The sequence below is a fragment of the Dromaius novaehollandiae genome, chromosome 16, assembly GCF_036370855.1.
Source record: "Dromaius novaehollandiae isolate bDroNov1 chromosome 16, bDroNov1.hap1, whole genome shotgun sequence".
Lineage (NCBI taxonomy): Eukaryota > Metazoa > Chordata > Aves > Casuariiformes > Dromaiidae > Dromaius > Dromaius novaehollandiae.
The window spans coordinates 10,891,210-10,915,552 of NC_088113.1; the positions used below are offsets into that span (position 1 = coordinate 10,891,210).

At 45.2% G+C, this 24,343-nt stretch overlaps 1 protein-coding gene across 11 annotated transcripts in view; it reads left to right on the top strand.

Annotated features, from left to right (window-relative positions):
* Positions 1-24,343, top strand: part of EYA2 (EYA transcriptional coactivator and phosphatase 2) — a 98,658-nt gene that overhangs the window by 10,663 nt on the left and 63,652 nt on the right. The window contains exon 1 of one of the 11 annotated variants that reach the window (XM_064521457.1): positions 4,202-4,220. The exons of 9 other annotated variants lie outside the window; for them this stretch is intronic. The gene's annotated coding sequence lies outside the window, so the exon portion shown is untranslated. Of the gene's footprint in view, positions 1-4,201; positions 4,221-13,983; positions 14,003-24,343 lie in introns of those variants that run through there. One more of the 11 variants, XM_064521458.1, reaches the window with a different exon arrangement.

Sequence of the window (24,343 nt, forward strand, 5' to 3'; positions counted from 1 at the left end):
ACTTGTTTTCACCGCGAGAGCACATGTTCCCGGCAGGAGCAGGTACCACCATCTGTCCTCCATGGTGGTACCTCCTGCGGCAGGAGCGGCAATCCTGCCTCTCCAGGGCTTCCTGCTTGCCTTTCCCTTCACCTGCCTTTTCATCCAGCCTCAAAACTCAGTTGGGAAGCCTTCGGCTGGCTTTGATTGTGCTTGTTACTTTTGTCTGTGTGTCAGGACAGCAGCGATGTTAGATTTGGGAATGGGTAGTGAATATTGCCCCAGACAATGTCCATGTTGGAAACATTGCATGATAACTTTGTGGTAAAAGTGTCTGTGTAGCAGAGGGAAGCCCTGCTGTGTCCTGCAACTCCAGGCCCTGTTAATACAGTTCTGTTTCTCACTAGAAATAATAGTTTTAATCTCATGTGTTTTATAGTTATTTGGAGAAAAGGAAGACTATGTTCTGTTGAAAGCAAGTCATCAAAAGGGGAATGATTATTGCCGTCATTCTTCTTCCTGTAATTTTAATGTATTCTTCAGTCAGAGCACTAAGGAAAAAGACATGGATGAATAAGAAACACTCTTGTATGACAAAATGAACATTTTATTAACATAAGACTGATCTGGGGAGATGGCACATCTTGTTTTGTGGGAGTAACTGCTGGTTTTAGAGCATTTCAGAACAGAGAAGAAAAGGGAAGGGTGATGCAGAAAGTTAGTCTTGCTTTTTCTCTGTCCAATCTGAAATAAGAGAGAAGTCTGATAATAAGGAGCAGTCCCTGGTCTCTGAAACATAAAATTAGATCCACCTTTTCAAAAGTCTGAGTTGATGCCAAAATGCTGTTCAAGCATCTTGTGGGCACAAATGATCATGCACAGAAAGCTGAGCTCATGGTTAACTGATGTTTAAGGACTGAATCTTTCCAAAATAATCTAATCTCAGTTGTACTGTAATATGCTGGCCGTTGAAATGTGTTGTGTTCTTGTAAAAGACTGTCTGAATGGGGTATACATTTTTCCAGGTGCAGGATATCAATTTATTAGATCTGTTTTGAGAGTGGGGTTTTTCTTAGTTTTAAGTTGTTTGTAACCTTGTAGCTGCTCTGAATATGGGAAAGGCTACTCTACTGGCCCTGTCCTCCTCCTGTTTCTCCAGAGATCAAGTCTTTTTATCTGTTTGGGGAGGTTTTGCCTGTCCTCTCAAATATTAATGTAAAGAGTCTAGAAACAGATGAGATGATCTTGTCCATCCAGTGGTGATCAACCTCTGATTTTGCTGATCTGACCGAGGCCTTAAACTTTTTAAATATTCTCCAGGGACTGGGTTTTTAGAGCATTTTAAATCACTAACCTGAAGCTTGTATGGCATAATTCTTATACCTGATTTGTCTTACAAAGGAAGTAAGACCTAGGTTCAGTTCCCCACAATTCACTTGGTGATGATGATGGCAGGTCTGTGCCTAGGAAGAGCCTAGAGTATGCAGCAGAGATCTTGTATGAGGAGGGCAAAGGATCCTGCTCTTAGTGGGAGTAGGTTTACTTTGGGGATCTTGCCAAAGACTTGCCAGTAGCTGCCAATGAGGTGGTAAGTGAAGAAGACTAGATGGTGTTAGTATTATGGCACATGTTAATGGGTTGGATACTCTGCTGGCAAATTACCGTTTTTTGGGGGGACTCCTTTTTCTCAAGACCTTACCTTTATGGTCTCTAGGATGCAAGTTAGGTTATAACTATGTGATAAACAAAACCCCCCAGTCCTGTGTTGTCCTGCTTGCAGCTGATGCAGTGTTCTGTTTTGCTCAACACCTTCTGCAGAAGTTGGTTTGAAACCCAATCCAGGTTCTGTCTCCCCAGTAAGGATACTATCGATGGCCACAGATGTTGCCTTAATGAAAGTATTTTGTTGTGCCAGCACAACTCTCTGTGCTTCCTCAAGTGGATGTTCTCTGTGCTGATGCAAATACTGTTACTAGAAGAAATAGTATGGAACCTGTGATCTTTTGGTCACTGGAACTGAAAATTGTTTAATTCTTGGCATATACTCTTAAAGGTTAATCCATACTGGGCTTTTTTTCCATAAGTTACTGAAAATAGGTATCACTTTCTTTTGTAGAGCGTCAAATGATTGTAGATAGGTTATGTGCTAATGACCTATGGAAGCACTGTTCAGATTCAAATCCACAAATAAAATCTTAGAAAAGAAAAAATAGCTGGGATGTGATTTGCGGAGATGTTTTTCAGATGGTCTCCCTTAGGCTGACGGGTGAAGTGCATTGAAGATGCAGTTGCTTATGCAAAAGAAAAGGCAGGGGTTAATTGCCAAAATTTGAATTCTTTTACTTGCAAGTTGATTGAATCCCCTAAAGTCAGCTTGAAAGTTGTGCAGCAGTTCTCAACACTAAATTTGAAGATTTCCAGGCTCTTGGGTGTTGTCAACCAAGACTTGCATTCAGTCTTATGCTTTTCTTTTTACTTTTGAAAGGCCTGAAATCATGAGTCCTTGGAAAGAAAGGTGTGTTATTGTGACCCATATTTACAAGTAACATTTGTCCCAGACTGTAAATGTCCAAAACATGCTGCTCAAATTTGGTCTGCTGAATGCTAACACATAATGGTAGAGGTAAGTGACTGTAAAGTCAAATTTCATGTTTAGTTGGATGCATGATTCACATGTTACTTATTCTTGTTCCAGTTTCTCACCAGCCTTGTATTTTTATATCCCTGTCAAGTTATGAGTTTGTATTTTAAGATAATACTTGTGGAATGATGGCCACAGGGTCTCAGCTTCCGTGGACGTAATGATTAAATATATCTTTGAATGTGGTATTTTGACTCTGTAGTCACGAGTAAGATTTTCTTTTTTTTTAAAGAGAATCTAATTGTCTTTAACAATGCATGTAATCTCAGAGGAGGAAAACTAACCTTATCCCTTAAAAAGCTCCTTAAAAGAATTAAATGGAGAGTGAACCTGTGAGGCCATTGTCTACTTAAACAGGAAGAAGCTTTTTGTGCAATGGCCACTTGTTTGACAAAAATCTGTATTTTGTCCATCCTCCTCTGTAGCTGCTAAGCTGTGGGAAGTCCAGCTGTAGCATCTAAAACATGACGCAAGTAACTTGTAGCCAGCCACTAAGTTCACTGTCACTAGACACCAGTCAGCAGTATCCCACCAGTTTTCTGATGCTATTTCATTTTCTAGTCATCTAGTAGAGCATTTTGGCTCTGTTTTCAACTATAGCAGATGGCTGCCAGGGTGTCTGCATGACAAGGAGTAAACCCTCAAATTAGTTTGATACCCTGCAAATAGGACGGTACTGCACATAGCTGAAGTAGGTGTCAAGTCAGCGTCAAAAGCCTGCGTGTGAGCATAGTTCTTGGATGGGGGGGTAGGCATAGTCCTCAAAGCCATGTTATTTTAATTTTTGTCAGTTAATATTAAAATAGTAGAAGTGGTGCCAACTTCAATTGTGTTGGAGTATTTAATTGTAATCCTGTATTTACAGCAAGGGGAAGTAAAATCACCTAAGCAATGGAGTGATTTGGCTGTATTTCTAATGCCAAGACAGCCTGCCCAACCTGGGAGCAATAGGACCTTTCTTCCAAACATTATTTTGATAGACTGAGGGTGTGGTTTCAGGACTGGATTAGGCTGACAGAGAGCTGTGTCACCCTCAGGAGTGGCCTCTCACCCTGGCTGCATGTTCCTGTCTCCTCTGTGTGGGTGCAACCAGATGTGCTACAGACGGGATCTACTCACTGATCCGGGTGAAAAGAAAACCAGGAACAAAGTCAGTTTGCTGGTCTGGCTGAAAACAGACTGGTGTGGTTGCAGGAGCTTGCAGCTGGGGTAGGGAGAGGACAAGGCTGCATTTTTGGGCGGAGGTGAGGTCTTCAGATCTTTAGTCGTTTAAAGCCAATGCAGTCCTGAGGCTGATAAGGTAATTATGCTATTACCATTGATAACTGAACTTCCAGGCAAAAATTAGGGGAAGAAGTCACCAACTTGCAAGGTGTAGTAACTTAGTTGTTGAAGATTAATCAGCCTGATGTTTTAGTTTAGGTATTTTCTCAGTTCTCTTTTATTTGATGCATTTAATGTATAAAATTCCACCCCTTGCCTGGCTTGGATTTCTTCTCTTCCAACAGCACGTGCTAAGTCCTGTCCTGTTCCTTCACCTGCTTCCCAAGGGCACTTTCTGGGAGATATTTCTGGAATGTGCCTCCTAAGCACATCTCAGGTGAGACTCTGAGCAAGACGTGAAGGTTACCGCTGCTTTCTTTTCAGCAAGCCAAAGAAGCAGGGGGAAAGTAGTGTTCATGTCTTCAGTGGTAAGAGCACTTGCCCAAGGTGTAGGAAACCCAGGAAACCCAATTCCTTCGTCTGCCTGAGGAGGCTCAAACTAGTCCAATTAATGTCTGCGATACATAGGGCAAATCCTAATTGTTGAAGGATTATGATCTTTTCATTGGAGTTTTAAGAGCTTTCTGCCTCTTCAGCTGTGCCACATGGAAAATCAACTGTTTGTGTGATCTCACTCACAGGACAGGGACTTCTTGCAGGAAGGGGTGGAACATCCATTCTACTTTTCAAAACTTTGAGTCGTTTACTGACTCTGCTTAGGCAAAGTATGACTCTAAGGTGAACCCCAAATTTTCCATCTCTGGAGAGTCCCATAATCGCAAGGACCCAGACTGTTCTAGATGGACGCAAATGTTGCCCACCCACCCTTCCTTTTGAAAGGATTTATCATTTATTAGATTGAAAGCCAAGTGCTTGTGACCCAGTGGACCGACTGGTACGCTAATGGAAGAGCTCTGCAGCCAGGAGCTGGTCCCACTGCTGGACCTGGCTGTGTGCAGCATCTTCAGCAGGTGATAATGTGCAGGGCCTGATTTCAGTTCTGCTTGGCATCTTGCCTGAAATGACTTACCCAACATTTAATACCCTGCTAGTAGCAGGCCTGCTGATGAGAATCCAGAAACCTTAATTCCCAGGTTCCCTGGTAATCAGTGCATTGACTACTTAAATGCCTCACAGAAATGAGCTATAGCAATCCCACTTTTTTTGGTTGTAATCTGTACAGCTTGGAAACTATTTTAAAGTAACAGCAACTCTCTCCAAGTGGGGTTGCTAGGATTGACTAGCTATTTTAATTACTGAATGTAGGTTACATATCTACAAGAAAAACTTCTCTCTGACAAAAGCATATTATATCTTGGCTCTTAGTAAGAGCCAACTCAACTTTAATTTCACAGCCTGCTGCCAACAGCTGCCTTACTAAGACAGAGTACTCATAATAAACGAAATTTTAAGGAAAAAGAAAAATGAAAACCTTGTTCCAGCTGGATTGAAAAGGCAGTTGGAGCATTTTTGTCCTGCATATAAAGCTGCCATCCACATAAACATTTCAGATTACTTTTTCATTTTTAGTAATCAGGATCAGACCTTCTCTTAACATTGAGGCAAACACAAGATATTAGAAACATACAATCTCATTCAAAGTCCATTAGTTATTGAATCCTATCCAAAGTTATGCATTTGAAGTGTTTTAGGAGAAACTCACCTTTGAGTTTCAGGTTTTTGATGACCTACTTGGAGGAAAATCCTGAAACGAGCAGGCTGCCCTAGTTGTGCTCGGTACCTCTTGGACGTTTGTATGCATCCGTGTATGTGTTACATCATTTGTTCCTGGAGCCGTACGTAGCTCTTGCGTCGTTGAAAGCCCTGCAGCTGATGAGCATTTGCCCAAACTACCCGTGGGGATCTCGGTTAAATTATCACAATCTCTCTGCACATGGAGGAGATTAATTTTCAGAGCCACAAACAGAATGAGCACTTTGTACCTGGTACCATAATGTTGAAATGCAGTGCCAGTAACCAACTCCTCTACCAATAAATTCATGGTTCTAATAGCCATGTGCTTTTATAGCATCCTGATCCCAGAGGATCGAAGAAATCTTGATTAGTTTAGTTTTGGGTCCCATGCCCTGTTGTTCGCTCTCCTTCCTTTGCTCCCCACAAGCTCAGAGCCATACGTGAGATGAAACCCAACTGTTGTTGTAGAGTCCACAGCAGGGAAGGACACTTTGCAAAACTGCAGAAAACATTTTTGCCAGTTGAAATGACAGAAAGTGTTGTGGGCAAGCAGAACACAAACACTAGGGCTGTTTTGGTCAAGACTTGATATCAACCTATCTAAACTTTGTCTTAAGTTTTTAGGTGACAATAAGCAGATTAAGAGTTACAGATTCAATGTCTTAAAAATAATATCATGCCTACAGCAGTACCACTTTGCTACTGTTCAGAGAAGTTCATTGAAAATATTCATTTTTTCGCATACATTATTTAGGATGTAACCAGCAGTATTAGCTAAAGATGGTGAAGTCAGACTTTGGTATGAGCATCTGATCAGGCGGGTATGCCTTACCTGCTGCAGGTGCCAGCAGCTGGTGTGTTTGGTCCTTTAATTAGGAAAAGGTGAAAAACTCACCACCCTATAGCTGAGCTTTCGGTGTTGTGATGGGGTTCCCAGGCCTCTGTAATGGCCTCTTGTCCTGTCGCTGACATGTGCTAGGACATGTAACATCCCATCTCTTGTAATTCATCCTGGGGGGCCGTTAGGATGTATACCCCAGGGGTCTGGGAGGTTAGAGAACTGGCTGATACTCCTCGTCAAAAGGCCAAGCCAATGCAGGGAGGTTTGGGAGAATGTGAGTTGTCCAAACTTTTTAGCAAGCATTATGGAAACTGCTTTACGAACGGGTGTTTTGTGGTGCAGGCAGTATTTGGTGCTGCTGTGTCAGAGCAGCAGGCAGAACTCCCGGCCCCACGGCGGGCGCAGCGAAGGCGGTGCCTGCCCCAGAGTGGTGCTGGTGACCGGGAGAAACGTGTGGGGAGACAGGGTGGATGTGAGATACAAAAATTGCTGTGATAGGGTAATTTTTTGTTACTAGGTAAACCACATTTATTTTTTGCTTCTGAATTGTACAACTTTGGGGCAGCTCAGTAATTCCTCATAGCTGAAATGTACTATTTGCAAGTCTAGAAATCCCACTTCTTACAAAACAAATTCTCTTTTTAAAAGAAGAGGCTGGTGATGTGACTCTTGCTGATTTTTAGATGTTCTTCAATCCCAGCCTAGACCAATGCAGTGAAAGAGGCATTGGTTGCATCCAGGCATATGGGTCTGTTGGAGAGCTGGAAATTGGGGAAAAGCAAACTGAAACACTAAAAGTCCCTGCCGCCAGTTGGAGAACATCCTCTTCTGGCATTCTTCCTTTGAGGTGTTTATGCTGCTGGAGTGTCTTGTCACTTCGAGCTGTGCCTTGTTTACTGCTGTCTGTGGTCTATAAAGTAGAAATTGGTGCTGGTAATTGAAGCGGCATAAGGGGGGATTTTTGCCAGCAAGAGGCAGAAAGTGTTGGGGAGGAGGGTCAGAAGGGAAAGTTTGCATTTTTGTATGCTCAAGAAAAGCAGGACATTTCTTGCTAAGATTTTTGAATGGGAAGGTCCAAAAATGTGTGCTGCAGAAATGGCATTGCCTTGTGTCTTTATAGATGGGAATGGTAGAGTTGACGTACATGTGCATGTGTTCATATATAGAGAATATATATTAGAAGAAATTAAAAATGAAAATAAGTATCTAAAACTATTCCAAACTCTATTTTCCCCCACATCCAACATATAGTGCAGACCTTTTTTGACATTTGATCTATACTGTCCGTAGCTCTTTTATATACACAGAGGGATTTACTGCTTTGTAATCAAGCTGCTGAAGAAAAACATTGTCCTTATATTCACCAGGGATGACTGTAATAAATTAGAATGGTTTCCCATTAGCCTTAGCTACTTAGCTGAACTGCTTAAAATTACTTTGGACTTTGCCCTTGTCTGACCTCCTCACCTTTGCTCAAGCGTTTCTGCTTCCAGGAGTGCCGCAGCGTTGGTCCTAGAGCCTTGCTCTTGCAAATGAAGTTACAAATCATCTGGGGCTGGAAGCAGAGCACATTCAGAGTTGAAAGAAATGTTCAGTAGTTTCTAAAAGCCTAATGCACTGCCCAGTGTGCAGGCAGCCTGTGGCCTCCCGGCTTGCTGTTAGCGTTCAGAGCTGATAGGGGCTTAATTGCATGCATGTCTTTCAGTAAGACTGTGTGCATACAAATGAAGATAGGTTGTTTGGGGTCTTTTTATTGCTTTTCTGAGGTTTCTGTGGCAATAATGGCTTTACCAGCCTCTAGACAAAACTATGGACTTGCAGCAACCAAAACTGAGGCTTGTGTAAAAACAGAAGTATGTTTGAATGAGTATATGTAAAATTTCTCTTCTCCTGCCTATTAAATGCAGCTAGAATTACTCATGTACAAAACAAACTGCAGGTTTAGGGTACCTGTTCTGTCAAACACTCATCTCTTGTTTTATGACTGATACTAATGTTAAATGCATACATATGAATCAGTTGTGCTAAAGCAAAATGAGAGTAACTATTTTTAAACAATAAGTCACTAGACAGAAATGCAGTTCAACTCTAGATTGTCATTTTTAGTTACGATATGAAAGTGAGAGCTGGATTTCGTACTGAATTCCTAAGTCTTGCGTCCTTGTGGCTGTTGCTTCTCTTTGTTCGGTTTCTAAATTCAGCTCTCGCACACCTGTAGCCTTCTAGAGATGGTGTTTGAGATGGTCCCAGTGCAGCCCCGAGAGTGCAGAGAAATGCATGGCATCGCTGGGTGGGATTCTTTGAAATATTTCAGTGAAATGAATGTATGTGAGGAATGGAGAGAGGAAGAGTGATAGGATCGAGAAGCTCTCCTTAACTATATATTTAAAAAAAAAAAAAAAAAAAAAAGCACTTGTTTACTCTTAGAAGTCTGACCAGATTAACTTGTTTCTGTGCCAAGAAAACGTGCAGCATAGTCCCAAAGCGACTCCGGTGTCGAAGGTGGTGCAAATGTCTGGCTTTTTCCCACCAGCTACTCTTGGACGTGAATGCCCAGATAGATGTCATGCGTATTAATGCTTATAAAATAATGGCTTGTTTTATGGACAATGAAGCTGGACTAAGTTCCAACTTTACCTCAGCACAGCCATATTTAGCAACAGCTAGGTGAGCTAGGGAGAGATGGCACCGCACCCTTGAAAGTCCCAGCACACTTGTGCGAAAGCAGCAAATGAAAATCCAGCTCAGATTGCCTACAGCAAAGGTATCTTACAGGAGCCTGGTTTTCTAGGAACTGATACCTAACAGCAGTCCATAGGATTGAGGAAAAGTTCCAAAAGTGTCCTATAAATCCCTGCTATTCCAATTTTGAAAAATTTTTGCTAAGCAAGGTCTAACTAGTCCGAACAGAAAAAGCAGCTGTAGGACTTTTGGCCAGTGACAGTGAAGATCTCTCATGTTAAATATTTTGAGCTATCTGTGATTATTCCACATGGGTAAAAATAACTTATCTGCATAAATTTGAATAAACACAAGGAAACCACAATCTGACTGCAAATGTTGCTTGAAGGAAAAGGTCCTGTAGGTTGTTGATGAGAGCCATCAAATCACAGCTGAGAGCAGTTTGGTGTCATGGGTGCTTTTTGACCAAGAGGACGCGGGGGCTCGGGTAGCATGTGGTGTGCGTGGTGGGGCATAGGGACTTTCTGCCTGAGAAATCTGGAAAACTACAGACATTTCTGAGACTATTTTTGGAATCTTTATTGATGCATCTCTGGCCACTGGGGTGCCAAGGGCAATAGTGTGAGCAGCTGAGAAGGGGAAACACATTGCTGAGTTTTGCAATTGCTGGTAGCCGCTGGCATCCTGGGAGAAGAGCGGAGCGTTTGCCGAGCAAGCCTTGGCCGCACTCCAAAGCAAATGCTGCCCTTTATGCATATGAGGGTACACGAGCATTCATAATCTGACCCTCTGTATTATTTGTGTGTATACATAACCTGTGATTCGTTAAAGAAATCCTTGCTGCAGCCCTGAGCTTTTTCCCTGGCTGGGGGCAATGCAGGGACCAGAATGTTCTTAACATTTGCAAGAAATTTCCTATAAACCACCAGCTTGCAGGAGCTTATCGCTGCTGAGAGAACCATCTCTGGCATTTCATAAATCATCGGTGGCACTAACGTGCTGTTTGGAGATTTGTATCATTAGCAAATTAATCATGTTCAGGAGCACTCCCGTAGCAATGTTGGATGAGACGCTGCGCTGCCTGTCTGCCAAAGAGCCTGCGGAGGTAGAGAGGGGCCGGAGGGGATGGGAGGCAGAGGAGAAGCCAGACCTTGGCTTTCATATTACCTCAGTGTTGCCCTCAATAGCGGCCTTTAAAAATATTTAAATACAATGAGAGTGGAAAGCTTCTTAGCAGCTTGACTTGTGCTGTTGGCAGAATATGAGGGTGAAGTGATTTCTGGTTCTGATGTCTTTAGTTTCCACCCTTGCAGGGAGCATCTGCCGGCTCAGGTGTCTTGCAAGCGTGTGCCATCCCTGCCGGCCCCAGCCCTGGGGTGCACAAGCTCATCCGGCTGCTCACGTGCCGTGAAGAGCGGAGGTGCTTGAAGGTTGCACAGCAATATTTGTATGGACCATGAGAGAGACCCTTTTGGAGTGAGAATTAAACCCAGACTCCTGCCCACCTGAGGACTCCTGTCTGAAACCATAGTGCTTTTCTTGGCAAGAACCCAGAGTCTTGGCCTGATTCAGGGTAGTTTTGCCAGGCTTTCTAGAATTTCATTTATACACACAATTCTTCTTCAGTTACTCTTAGATTCAGCCGGAGCTCAGGTAACTGTTTTTCCCTTGAATTTGTTGAGCTTCAATTTTGAACCCTGTTTTGAACACTAAATCTGATTTGTAGCATTTCCCACATGTTGCACACCAAAACATGTGCGTGGTGGGCTCAGATTAAAGGATAATGCTCATACCACTGCTGCTTTGATGTAATCTTCTCCTCCTTTAGAATTTAACATAACCACAGGTGAAAAGTGCTGGACTCCTGAAACGTGCTGATGTTTAACCACTGGGTATAACCTACAGATTTTGTGCTTCTCACTAAGAAGCAATGTGGCAAACTTGAGCAGCTGGGAGGGTGTATTTTAGGTGTTGCCATATATTGCATTAGGCCAGAGACCACTGCTACTTGTTTTGTGTTCTGGCATAACTGTAATCCCACTGTATAAAGCTGCTGCATTTCAAGCTGGCTGGTAGATCAGTCCTCTTGATTCTTCTCCTATGCCAGTGGGTGCCGGCAAACTCCAAACTTAAATGCTTTTTAATGCTTTGTACGACACTGGCCCCATTTTATAGAGCTGAGTATGAGATACGCTATATTGTGCTTAATAAACTTTTTAAAAATATCCATGATTCAGCTGCTTTTATGGAAAAATGTATGCTTAGCTTTTGGGAAAAATCTTAACTCTTACAGCTGTCAGGATCAGGCTATTGCTTTTAAGGCCTGGGTTCTTACGTATGCATTCAAATGTGTGCAGATGCTTTTCAAAGTATTTGTCCCACATATCTAGCGACAAAGTGGCGTCTGACGGAAGATGAAAGTTGCCTGTTTCAAATGGGTTTTCCTAATCTTTTCCCCAGCAAGCCAGCAATTAGCTAGAAATCTGAGTTCTTGTGGACAGTCCCATGATAAAGGGAAATAAATGGAGTGTAATTCTAGCAGAGCAATGCCTGGTTTGTTTACAAACACCACTGGAAGTCTTTCTGCACTGCGCGGAAGCGGCAGGGCTGTGGCTTGCAGTAGTGCTCCCCAGCGTTTCGGTGGGCTTTTCTCAGGGCCGTGTCCCGGGACCCCTTTTGACTTTGTCTCACACTTACAGTTTTGTGTCATCTTTCTCACTGTTTTTGTCTTTCAGCTTCCCCTGTTCTGCCACATGCACATACGCACTGAGAAAGTATCTCCTAGCCCAGTTTTAGAGAAGTGCTGGTACAGGCTGTCCTGTGGTGTGAAAGATTGTGTTTTGGGGTCCTTGAATAAGAATAAAGAAATAAATACTGCAGAATAAAGGACTTTATTTCTGAAAATGCACCTTAGTAACACTCAGGATCCGTGTCAGAAATGAGAGATGCAGGATTTTGAGATGTCAGATGAGCCCCAGTGCTGAATTGTGATAAGAAGCTAAAATAAGTGAAGCCGGCTCTCCAATTGTGGCATTTCAGGCCCTTGCTTCAGTTTGCAGCCAAACTGGGTAAATGCAGTTGCTGGGCTCCCAAAGAAGCCGTGTCCCCGTGGCGGGCCCACAGGCTGGCTTTGACAGCATGTAAAAGCAGCAGCTGTCCAGGGGTTGGTGGGCTGGTTATGCTCAACGCGAGCTGTGGCAGGACAAGTACTAACAGAAGATGCATGATGTATCCAGCGCCTTTTGCTCAAGGGTGAACGCTGGCCAATGGGAGCAGAATGAGGGAGAGAAGAGTTTCACAGTCAAATGTAAATTTAAAGGGAAAATTTTGCCATGCAAAAGTTGGGTGTAGGAAGGAGGGAGCGTAACGTGCTTGGGCAGAATATAGGAATTTATGAGTGTTTCCGTTCTGCATTGACAACTGCAGGCGCTGTCTACTCTCTCCAGTGGCAGAAGAGCAGAGAAGGGTTGTGAAATAATAAGAAACATCAGAAATAAGTGTCATGGCATTTCTGTGATGTTGTGGGGTGGTTCTTCTGCCTTTGGCATTTGAACAGTTTTCTCCCTCGCCCCTCGTGCTGACTCATCTGGGTGCAGCACATTATCTTCATGGCTTGGAGCTCGGCATGGCCAGAAGCAGAAAAATGCAGTTATCTGTACTTTATGGAGGATGGAAATAAGAGGTAAACCAACTAAAGATGAGTTGGTTATGTAAAATACTCAGCAACAGAAAACCTATGGCAGACAGAACCATATCCAAGTCTCCTTAATGAGGGTCCTAACCACTGGTCTGTGGCCTCAAATCTGCCATTTCCGACTAGTCTGCTTTAGAAAAATTCCTAATTACAGTTTTATTGGTGTTAGTATTTTTTAGATGACTAATAATTCAGGGAAATTCCCATAGCACTGTAAAACAGCCTGACAAGTTATCTGAGCTCCAACCCCTTTATTCCAAATTTTATTTTACTCCTGCATATGCAATAGTTTAAAAAAAAAAAAAAAAAATGGACCCAGGTGCACTGTCCTTTTTCCTTGTGCTCCCCCTGGAGCAGTTACTAAGGCTGTTCCCTCTGGGAAGAGGGAAGAGGCGAGCAGCCATGTTTTCTTTGGGGGCCAAGTAGCACTGCATTCAGATATTTTGCACTCTTGTTGACCTTTTTTTTTTTGCTGGCTCCTTGCTGCTGGCAGCGGGGGTAGGCAGAGCACCTTTGTTTGCTGCTTACGAGTGAACTGGTTGCATCTGTGTCATCCTCCAGCAATGAGAGGGAGGAAATTATTTTGATTTTTTTTCTGTTGTAGAAGTCATTCCACGGAGGCGTCAGAGGTACGTTGCAGTGACTGTGACAAGCTGAAGTGAGCCCGAAGTCGGGAAGCCCCCGGGCCGTTGAACCAGACTGCCGGGCGGTTTGGGCTGCGAGAGGGGAGTGCCTTTGAAGTCCCCTGTCCGTGGGAGGATTTTGCCCTTAAGCCAGGGATGTTACAGATCAAATCTGAGTTTCAAGTCTAAGGCAGTCACCTTCTTAATGGCATGTATAAACTTTTACTTGCAGCGGGATCTCCTGGTTGCGCAGGGAGGGAGGCTCTTTTCTTGGATCGTTTGAGTGCGCGCGAGGGAGCTGCCAGCTCGCTGTTTTTGTGAGCTGCCTCGCGGTGCCGTAAGGGAAGCTGTCGTCCCAGTTGCTGTTTCGAATCCCTGCGCTCGTCCCAGTTGCTGTTTCGAATCCCTGCGCTCGTGGTCGGCATGGTCTGCTGTGGGTCTGGGCCGGTGCTCGGGGGCGGGTGCTGCCGGCCCCCCCGAGGTGGTGGGCTGCACGGCAGAGCTGCTGCGTGGGAGCCGGGCTCGTGGCCCCGGGCAAGTGCGGTGTAACGTGATGGGAGGAGACTGCTCGCCAGGGAAACCAAGTGGGCTTTAAGATGCTAGTTTTCTTAGTGAAGTTGTAAACATCTTCCAGTAAGACATATCATAATTTGTGGTCATTTGAAGTTGTCCTCTGCTTTTAGATTTGTTGCTTTTGCTTGGAGAACCTTAAGCCATCGGGGGGAAAAAGTTGAGTCACTGATCATAGTAGTCTATATGCCTACCCATGCTACCACCGGACTGGGTCTCCCATTAGGAGTGCTTGTCCTTACTATATGAAAACTTCATGGTTATAGTGAGGATCAGATTGTGTAGCTTGAAATCTGCTGTCTGCTTTAAATGTCCTTGTAAGCTTTGCTGCTAGCCAGATTCGTGGCAGAAAGCTGCTACGGCACAACGCACTTCTGCCTCTCATCCAGATTTTGTCTACCTGGTGAGGCTGGTCCCTTGTTTGTGAGTTGGTCCTTATGGGAATCTAAAATTTAGGGGAGTTTTGGATGGAATCTGGAACTTCCCTGCTAGAGGTACCAAAATGAAAAATAAAATTAGTGACAATTGAAAAATGCTGCTATTGCGTGGCTGTCTAGCTGACTGTGTGAAAGCTGGTGGCATCTGTCCAGTTGCAAGCAGACAGATGTCCACATCCTCATACAGAGCAGAGAAAATCAGTCCACGGTCTTTCAGTTTGAGCCAGGGAAGCAACACAGTGGAGATGAAAATTTGCATTTCTCTTCATTCTGTCTACCTTTAAAAAAGAAAGATGTGTACACATCTGTTACCAGGGCACTGTTCCTGCATCATTCATTAGGGACAAATTCCCTCCCAAGAAAGCATAGCTGAAAAGTACTGGAAAGAAAAGTTTGAGACATGCATCTTGTACGCACAGGTATTTTCTACAGAGTGATCTGGTAGAACTTGCAGTTGTGCACAAAGGGTCTCCTGGCTGATAGCTACCTGGTGGGTTTTGTAGGCTCGGTTTGGTACGATGGACATAGGAAGGGCACTGTTTTGTTACACTTTAGCTCCTGCTAGTGCCCTCTGTTTTGATATGTCCTTGTAAAACCCTCTAGTTTTCCTATATGAGTAGGTGCTAGATTAAACAGTTAGCTAATGGGCATCTTTGTTTCAGTAACAAAACTGTGGTCTCTTTCAGCACCTCCATTTACTGTGCTGTATGCTGTTCATGGCAGCAGTGGCAAACCTCTGCCGTGTGTCTGCCAAATTTACTTGAAAGATCCCTGTGGTTGGTGCCAGCCTAGCTGCTCAGCACCAAGCTTGGCACCGGTGCCGGTAGCGCTGCTTTGTTGGGCTTTTACAACACTTGCTTTACATCATGGGGACAGGAGGACGAGGAATTTTAAAAAACCCAGTTATTCAGATGTACTGGTCACGGTGGGGGGGGACAGCCTGGAAACGAAACTCCTGCAGTTCAGATGTCTGTGTCCCTCTGCGCTTTGGTAAGTGGATTGAGGTCTGTGTAATATCATAAAATGGCACTTTCAGGAAGCGCTTTTCTTTATCAGATGAGACTTTGCAAAGAAAAACAAGGACTTTTGCTTGAATGGGTTTGGGTTGGGGTGTTTGTCATTAGGCTTTTTTACTTCGATTGCCGCCCCGTGGCGTTTCGGTGGCTGCGTGGCAGGGTCGCTGCAAGGGGGCTGCGCAGCTCTTCTGCGTTTGATAATATCCTCTGGTCGTGCCTGCTGAAATCCCTTCTGTGTTGAAAATAAACCAGACATGAACAGCTTTCTGATCTCAGGCCCAGGTTGGCTTTCACTCAGAGCTTCCAGCTACTGTCACGCAGCTCTGGCGAAATCGGAGCTCAACCCGCGTGAGCCCGTGAAGTGCGTCGCGCTGTTCCCGGTTTGCTGTTTCCATGCTGTCGCTTAACCTAACTCCCAAAGATCCACAGGAGTAGCTGAACTTTCAGGGCAGATGAATATTAATAGGATGAATATTAAGGAAATTGCTGCATGAATGTTTGCCCTGAGTGAATTCTTCCTCCATTTTGCTGTTTTCACGCTACTGATCAGCATGAGTGATAAAGCAGAGCAGCAGGCTAGCATTGCCGTCTTGGGTGTCTGTTTTCTCCTTGCCCCCAAGACAGGCAACAGTTAGATTACATTACTTTGTCCACTGTTTTTGCACTGTAGCTCTTGCAAATGAGAAGTTTGCACTTTTTTTGGTAAATAGTCATTGGCCAGCCTCCTGGTTCAGAGTATCCCTCCTGAAACTTCCAGGAGATACAGGAACAAAAGGTTACCATTTGTTGTTGCTGCTTCATTTCTAAACCAACTTTCACTACAGAAATAATATTTCCCAGCAGAGTAACTGCAACGCATTTCACACAGGTTCCTGAAGACCTTAGTCTAAACAGTAGCTTTCTCTTGTGATTTTAAAAGCTTGGAGCTCTGTGCTGTAAAAATGCCTACGTGGTATGCATAGGTAAGTGCCAGTGACGACAGCACAAACCTTTCTGTGTGTGCGTGGGCAGATGGAAACCTAGCACTTGCGCATGTAGATGCCCAAATTCCAGTAACCAAAAATTACGGGTGAGCAGAACCACTAGCGCCTAATTTTAAGTAAACTTTCACAGCCCCAGACTAGGGGATTGGTAGAGGTGGCACACTGTGCATGGCCACCGAGCTCGTGTCAGAGCTGGCAGTGAAAACCTTTGACTTCCTGCCTGTGACCTGTAGAAAACCCTCTTCAGATGATTTTTTTTTAAGGTGGTTATTCATGACTCTTTTTGAGATAGAGTCAAAATTTTAAAAAGATGGTTTAACTAGATCAGTGGACAAGAGGAGAGGAGGAGAGCTTTTTAAGGTTCAGTTGAGTGACCTTTTCTCTTCCGAAACCACCACGTCATCTTTTCAAATAAAGAAGAAGGTTTGTGACTAAGTTTTTAGATTTTTGGGTGGGGTGGAGGAGTTCCCACCACAATATTTACTAAATCTAGATTGGTGTCCTGACTTGTTTGAAATCACAGCAGAGAAAGCCTATCTGAGTACACTTGGCTCTCATAGTTTAGGAACAAATTAGCTGTACATTCAGGCCTTGTACTTGGAAAGACACTTCAGGGTCAAGTGGTACTAGACAACCAGCCACATGCAAAGTGATCTTGATAGCAATTGCGCTAATGCTATGCAAGCTTTGCCTGCAGCATATGTGAAGAAAGATGTGTTAAGCAGGGTTAAAAGGAGCGAGCGGCTCTTCTTACATTATTAGACTTAGCTAGTTTGACTCAGCCTAGTTGAAGATGATCCAATCAGAAATTTCTTGTTGACCACAGAATGGTCTAAATTTGTGTCTGATGTCTACATAAACATAGCACCAACAGAGCAGTTTTATTCCGAAGTCTCATGGGCTTATCTCCATCATTCCCATTTTACAGACAAGGAGAACAAGACAGGGAATCAAAGACTGGCTTTCCCTAGCAAGAACACACAGGCCTCTTGATGTCTGTAATTGGATGTGCTGTCCTGGTTTGCAGAAGTCCTTCCCACCGGGGCCATGGTAGGCGTTGGGGGCCGGGTGGGGGGGTCTGTCACTTGTCAGACTCCCCTCGAATGTGGGAATGGGATCTGCGTTCCAGTGCTTCCACAGACGTGCTCAATCAGCAATTACTTAGTAACCGCAAGTCCTGATTTAGTGATGCTTAATGAAGACCACAGTAAGGAAACCCCAGGATAAAAAAAGAGACAGTTCACCCCCCTCCCTCTGCCCTGAAAACTCCAAAAATCCATTGGGCGAAGAGAAGCAATTAGAGAAATTTGGGGGGGGGGGGGGTAGAACTTTTGTTCTCCCTCATGTGTAGTAACAAAGATCTTTTCTTAACATAAGGAGCTGAGGGATAGTTGGGAGGCTGTATAAATTCCAGACTTCAAGACCAAGCCAAAACAGTACCGGGTTTTCAGGCACATTGTTAAATTATATTGCACTGCCAGTTTCTTAAGAAAGTGCCTTCGGTTTTAAAGAGCACAGACTCTGCATTTCCTTGTGACACACAGGGCATCAGTTACCTTTAGGACTATGAGGGTGGCACTCATGTTTTCCCCTCTTAAAGTAGCTTATAAATAGATGAAACATCTTAAGTAGGGCATTCAGTGCTGCTCTTATGAGACATCTATCCTTGAGACTGGTCTTCCTTGGCTTATTGCTGCAGATGGATGAGATGGTCTTCCCTTGCTAGCAGGAAAGAAGAGAGTCTAAATCAAAGGAAGATGCTTCCAGCCCTCTGTGTGCACAGCAGACCTTCCCCTTTGCTGTCTTTCCTGGTCTCCCATTATGTAGAAACTCTTCTAGGGAGGCTTTAACCAAGGAGAGGGTCTGTCATTCCCACTCCCGCCTCACCTATACTGTTATGCTTAACTTTTCCCTTCCTTTGACTAGCTTCCATTTCAGAGGTCTTTTCCCATAGCTGCTCTTGAATTATTGTTCCCCGAATGCCAGTCCTTTGCAGGGTGAGAATCAAGGTGCTGATGCAGGCATGTTGTAAAGGGGCAGCGTCACCTTCCTCGTTGGTTTGCTGGAGCCACTGCAGGACTCTGAGAGCTGCCAGGAGTAAATCACAGGGGTGAAGAAATGCTCCTCACCTGGGCATGGAGAGCTTTGGGGCATACCCTGATGGACAGCTCTTATGCCTCACCTCTTTTTTGGCTATCTCATGTTCAGGGTTTTCATTATTCATTGGCAAAGCTATTCATAGTGCAATATTGCAACAAATTTCACTTGGAGATTTCAGAGCACTTTCCAGCCCCTAAAAAGAGCTTAATTAGCAGCTGTTACTGTGTTTCCTGATTTTGCAGAGGCCTTGACACAGTGGTGAGAAACTTGCCCAATCTGTTAGCGATGGAGCTTGGAGCGAAACCAGAATTGCAGTTTTTGGTTGCCTCCTTCAACGGCTAAACCCCGTTCTCCCGGCTGGCGTCAGACCTGGCCGTGTGAGGACGTGCACCTCGGTACTGTGTCGTTGTTGGTAGGGCGCCTGCCAGCCCTACAGCGCGCGGTGCCCCAGGCACAGGGGCGGCTTTGGCTGCCTGCAAAGCCTACGTGTTCCTCGGCAGGCAGCGGTGAGTCTGGGCTGTCCGAGACTTCAGTCTGTCTTGTTTTCCCAGGACCGTTCACATGACGTAGCTGCAAGGGTAAATAAGATACCTGGGCCAGTGCAGACTGTGGGCCAATGCATGCTTGGCTTGAGCCAGGGTTAGCACAGGGTCTTAAGATAGTGCTGAGAATTGTCCTAGTAAAGCATCATCATATGGACAGTGTGGATGCTAGTGCACTCAAGATACCCAAAGATATTTTCCTAATATCTCCCAGTATTAATGCAGTGCTGAGTGCTAGCGTGGTCCAGGCACAAGGGACAAAACAGAGCGCTTTGCAAATTGGAAGAACTTGGCAGAAGCTGCCTTGTGTTACTTTGAGATAAACTGCATCTCTCACAGAAAATTATGTATTTTTTCCATTGTTGCTGTTTATTGAGCAGCGCAATAGCGGGAGGTCCCCTTGGGAGGAGGACCCGCTTGCCTGGGTTGCCGTGAGTTGTCCGCGAGGGAGCACATGCTCCCGCGCACAGCGACCGGGGGGTTTGTTAACAGTTCTCTCCCAGCTGTTACGAGCAAGTATTTTCTGGTACGTTCCTTTTCTGTGGAAACTGCGTAAATGAGGCATCGCTCCCCTTCGACTCAGGGCTTCTCCCTCAGGAGCTGGCTGGTGTGTGTGTTTACGGGTAACCAGGCACGTTGAACCCACGGCAGCGCTAAGCCCTCCGTCTGTGCGGAAAGGCAGCCTCCGGCCCTCCGCCCCCCGGGCAAAACAGTCCCGCACTAGACTTGCCGGAAAAAGCTTCCCTCTGGCACTTGTTGTGGCTAATGGCCGAGGTTTACGGAGTGAAACGTTTCTCTTGGTGTTGGGAAGCTGCCCGGCTCCTCTGCTCCCTGACTGCTAGGCAGCAGTGGGAAGACCGGAGTTGCTGCTGCCGATCAGGTTGGAAGCAAAGCGAGGGGAAGGCTCGCGCGGGGCGGGAGCGTTCGCGCAGACGGGGGGGAATGCGGTGTGGGGGGCTCGGCTGGTGCCCGCGTCTGCTGCGGCAGCTCGCTGCGTCCGGCAGCCTCGCAACGGCGGCTGCTGCGTGGGCTTCGTGCTGCGCTTTCCCCCAAGCCCCTGCCCTTGGGGTGGCTTCACTGCCACCGCCCGCTACGCAGGCTGCACGGTTTTGCAGAAATTACCATCTCCACGTAGTTCCCCTCGGGCCGTGCTGCGGCTCGGCTGCGGGTGTTGGGGCCGGGGCGCCCCAGGCTCTGCGCGAGGGAGGAGGAGGAGGAGGAAGAGCTGCGCTTTCGCTGCAGTGTTCGCTCCTTTTTGAGACAGATGCACTTCCGTGACGGTCAGCATGGCGTTGCGTCCGCTTCGGCTTGCTGTGGTGCGAAGTCTGTAAGCGGGTGTCCAGCGCCGGCAGGCAGGATAAGCCCCTGCCCTCGCCCTGCGCGTCGGCGCTCCGGGCCCGCGAGCCAGAGCGCTCCGCGATGCTCGGCGCTGCTGAGGCCTTCGGGGAAGGAGTTGCTTCCTTTGATTTTCTTTTTTTTTCTTGGAGATAATTACTGCTCAAAGATAAAGCACAGGAATTGTAGGTGACTTAGCTTCTCCAAACTCATTTTTAATTTCAATGCTAAATCAGTGACTTGACGTAAAAGTAACGGGGCTACAAGGCAGAAAACATTCCTGCGCGCGCCAGTGACAGGAGCTGGAGTACTTCTGCGTGAATATCTGCTGTTACTGCCTCGTCTCAAATCTCCTATTTCTTCTTAAAGCACTATTACTGGAATCATTATTTTTGTTATTTAGTTTTAAATAAGTTTTTAGCCGTAAAGGGGCCTAATGGAGTTAAAAATCCTGTTAATGTCAGAGAAACACAGAAATTGAAAGATTGTACATATGTGTACACACACACACAAACAATTTTAATTGCCAAATGGCCGCAGGCTCTGAGCTCAGTGTTTCTTTACCAGCTCGGTGTCCAAGTGGTACTCGACTGTGCGCAGTGAGAGCACGGAGTGGTTTTATTCACTTTTTGGTAAATAGTAAGTTCTTTTGCAAAAACGTTGCTCAATTTAGCAAACAGGTTCAATAGAAAAAAAAAAAAAAAGGAAAGTATTTTGAAACATTTAACTTTTTCCATTTTGACTTATTCTAAGTGAAATACTAACATTGAAATTAATTAAAAAAACCAAACAAACAATGGCTCAAAGCAATCACACACATTTCCTGATTAGGCGGCCAAATTGGAAGTCCCTGGTGCAAACCCTGTTATTATCCCCCTCCAATTTTCAAGCTCTCCCTCATCCGTCAGACCGTGCCCTCCTCCCGCGCAGCAGCAGCGACGGTAGCTCGCCTTGTTTGTTTGTATGGGCCCTCGGTCCTTTTCAGGTGTTTATCCCCAGGTTTACCTGGGGCTCATCAGCCTGAAAGTGCCGATGCTTCCTCCGGCCTATCTGTCTTGGATCTCTTCCCGGGTTAATTGCAGGAAGCGCGGGGGCATCGCTCCCAGCTGTCCTCCTCTGCCTCGCTCCGCGCCGCCGCCTGGGGCGGGGAGCCTTGCTGGGAGCGGGGAGCACAGCGAGTTACCCAAAAAGAACCTGCTTTGTTTAAATCAACAGGTCCGAGGCAAGGAAAAACTGGTCTGTTTAAAAATATCTCTATTTAAGAATATATACGTATGTATATCACTGAAAAGCAGTCCGGTATAGGAGGTGATGAAGGCCGGCGAAGGAAGCCAAGGCTCCTGGAAATTCAGAGCTTGCAGAGGAACAAGGCGTGCGTGGCCCCGGCCAGTGCCAAGCGCTCCCAACTCACAAGGCAGGCTTCCCTCAAAGGGAAAAAAAGACGTGAAATTGGCTCCAACTTCATCAGGCAGGCAGGATTTTTCATCTATTTTTTACTGTCTGGTCTATGAGTTAGGGCAAGACAGAAAACTTCCAGTGCAAGTAAAATTTCTATCAAAAAGAATCTCATTTAAAAAAAAATCGTGGGGAAGGATTTTAAAGCTGTCAAAATACTCTGGGTGTTTTTAAAACAATAGTGGCTTCAGAAGCGTGACAAATGATCCGTTTTGTTATTTTCTCAGTTATTTTTCTTAAAATTATTTAGAAATTGACACATTAAGGAAGAGGAAAATGTGAAAATTTCAATGTAAACCCAAACCAAATTTATTATTTTTACATCACGGGACTCAATTTAGACTTACATGGCATTCATATAAAAAGGGAAGGGCTGGTTTTCTTTGTGGAAAATTTGTTTTTCCTTTGGTTACTGAATTAACAGGCATATTGTATTTCTTATTTGGGTGCTTGGGCCCTTAGTTCAAGCTTTTTTTGTACAGACTGAAGTGCTGCAAAGGTATCTCTTTTTTTTTTTCTTTGCTAGAATCGTAGCTTTTATTAACCACATCTCGAGTTCAGCTCTTCCAGCATGGACTAAGCAAAAGAGGAAAGTGTCAGACGCTGGACAGTGAGTGAGGTTTCACGGTGGGTGCCACCGCGTGCCGCGCTCTTGGCCGAAGCGAGCAGAAAACGCGGCTGAGCCGGCGGTTGCGAGCCGTCGGCCCCGTTGATCGAAATATCAGAAATACCATTAGTTAGTGCAAAGTCCTCAGTGAAGTGCAGGACGAAATGAAAAATGATCCCTGGCCTGAAGGGCCTCGATACAAATATGGTTTTAATAGAATCACATGCAACTCTGCGAGGGGTTAAAGGAGAAGTTAAGTGCAGGGTCCGTGCAATGAGTCCCCGTGCAGGGCGGCCGGCCCTGGGGACGCATGGGGACGTCCGCACGCAGGGCGAGGGCCGTGGAAGGAGGCCGTTTGCGAGGCGATGGGCACAGGTCAAAGCCAATGGGCTGGGGAGTGATAGATGCAGATATTTACTGCTGCTTTTATTACTTGGCTGCGTCAGCGCGAGGCAGCTCTCGGGAATACAAGCTGCCTGGGGCACGCTGCCCTGCAGGTCACCTTGGAGGTGTATCTTGTCATCGCTGCCTCGTACACGAGCATTTATGCCAGCTCGGGTTTAATTTTATGCCTGTTCAGGCCTTTCCTGCATACGTCTATCCGATGTGCTAGTGGATGAGGTAAGATGCATTATGGAAGAGCAAATAGCACGGTGGTAAGAAGCATTATGGAAGAGCAAACAGCACGGTGGCTTTCACCTGCTGAGGCATTTCTGAGTTCTTGAAGTCAAAGGAACAAAGACTCTGTTAGAAAACACCCAAGCACGCGGGGTGGGCTGTAGTGACAGAGGAAACAAAATTACTTCCCTTTACTTGGAATATGTGGATAGATGTAGCCAAAATCTTCTGTATAGGAGATTCCGAGTTCCTGTGCAACCTGGAGGGTGACCACGAGATGACAGGGTTTTTCCTACTGACAAATGATTCTTTCCATGGGGAAGAGGAGCGGGGTGAAAGGGGAGGTGTAATTTTGTAAGCAGGTAGTGCTTGGAAAGCTGGCTAAGCTGTTGTGCTTCCCAAGGAATTAAAACATCAAGGATCTTAATTTCCGATGAAAATTAATGTGACGTAGTCAGCATGTGCTTTTGAAAATTTTACCCGAGATGCTGAAAAAGGAGCAAATCTCCTGGCACTTCCTAGGAGTAAAGGAAAAAAAACTTTTTAGCATTGGGGTTGGGTTTTTTTGTTTTTGTTTTTTTTTTGGAAAAAAGGTGGGAAAGCCATCTTCTCACTTTTGTGCAGATTTTTTTTTTTAGGAATTTTTTAGGAATTCACTGCTGCAATGGACTAAGTAGAAAATGAGGCTGTCATCTCCTTTACAAGGAGAACCACTGGAGATACAAAGCTGCAACTTTCTACTTAGTGATCTATGCCAGCTTTGGAGGAGAAAAAAGGTGAAAATAGTTGATTAAATAATTAAAAACAGATAAAGTCATGAAAGCAAGACAAAAATGCTACTTTTGTAATTAGGCTGCAGTCCCCGTCTCTATTGCTCACCTTCCCAGCGAAGCTGAAGCAGAGGACTTGGCTCCTACCAGTCCTGCCTAGGGCTGTGTGTTGGCATGTGCGTATGGTTAGGAAGATCTAGTGGTTTGAGCTTGTATTTGGCCTCTAGCCAGATATTAGTACAAATTCTTGAGAAGATCCCTGAGACAAGGTTGTTGCAGAGTGAGTAATTTCTGGGTTGGCCTCTCCCCTCATGGGCAAATTTTCTGTGAATTTTGTGGTCCGCTGAAGTCTCTTGCCTTTCCCTCTGTGGGATCTGGGCAGCTTTTCCCAAGGGCTGGAATCTCTTGTTTCTCACCTGCGTCGTCCTGCAAGGCTCCTGGCTCATCGGCTCGTCCGCGGAGGGCAGATGCAGAGCTCATTCTCTTTATTTT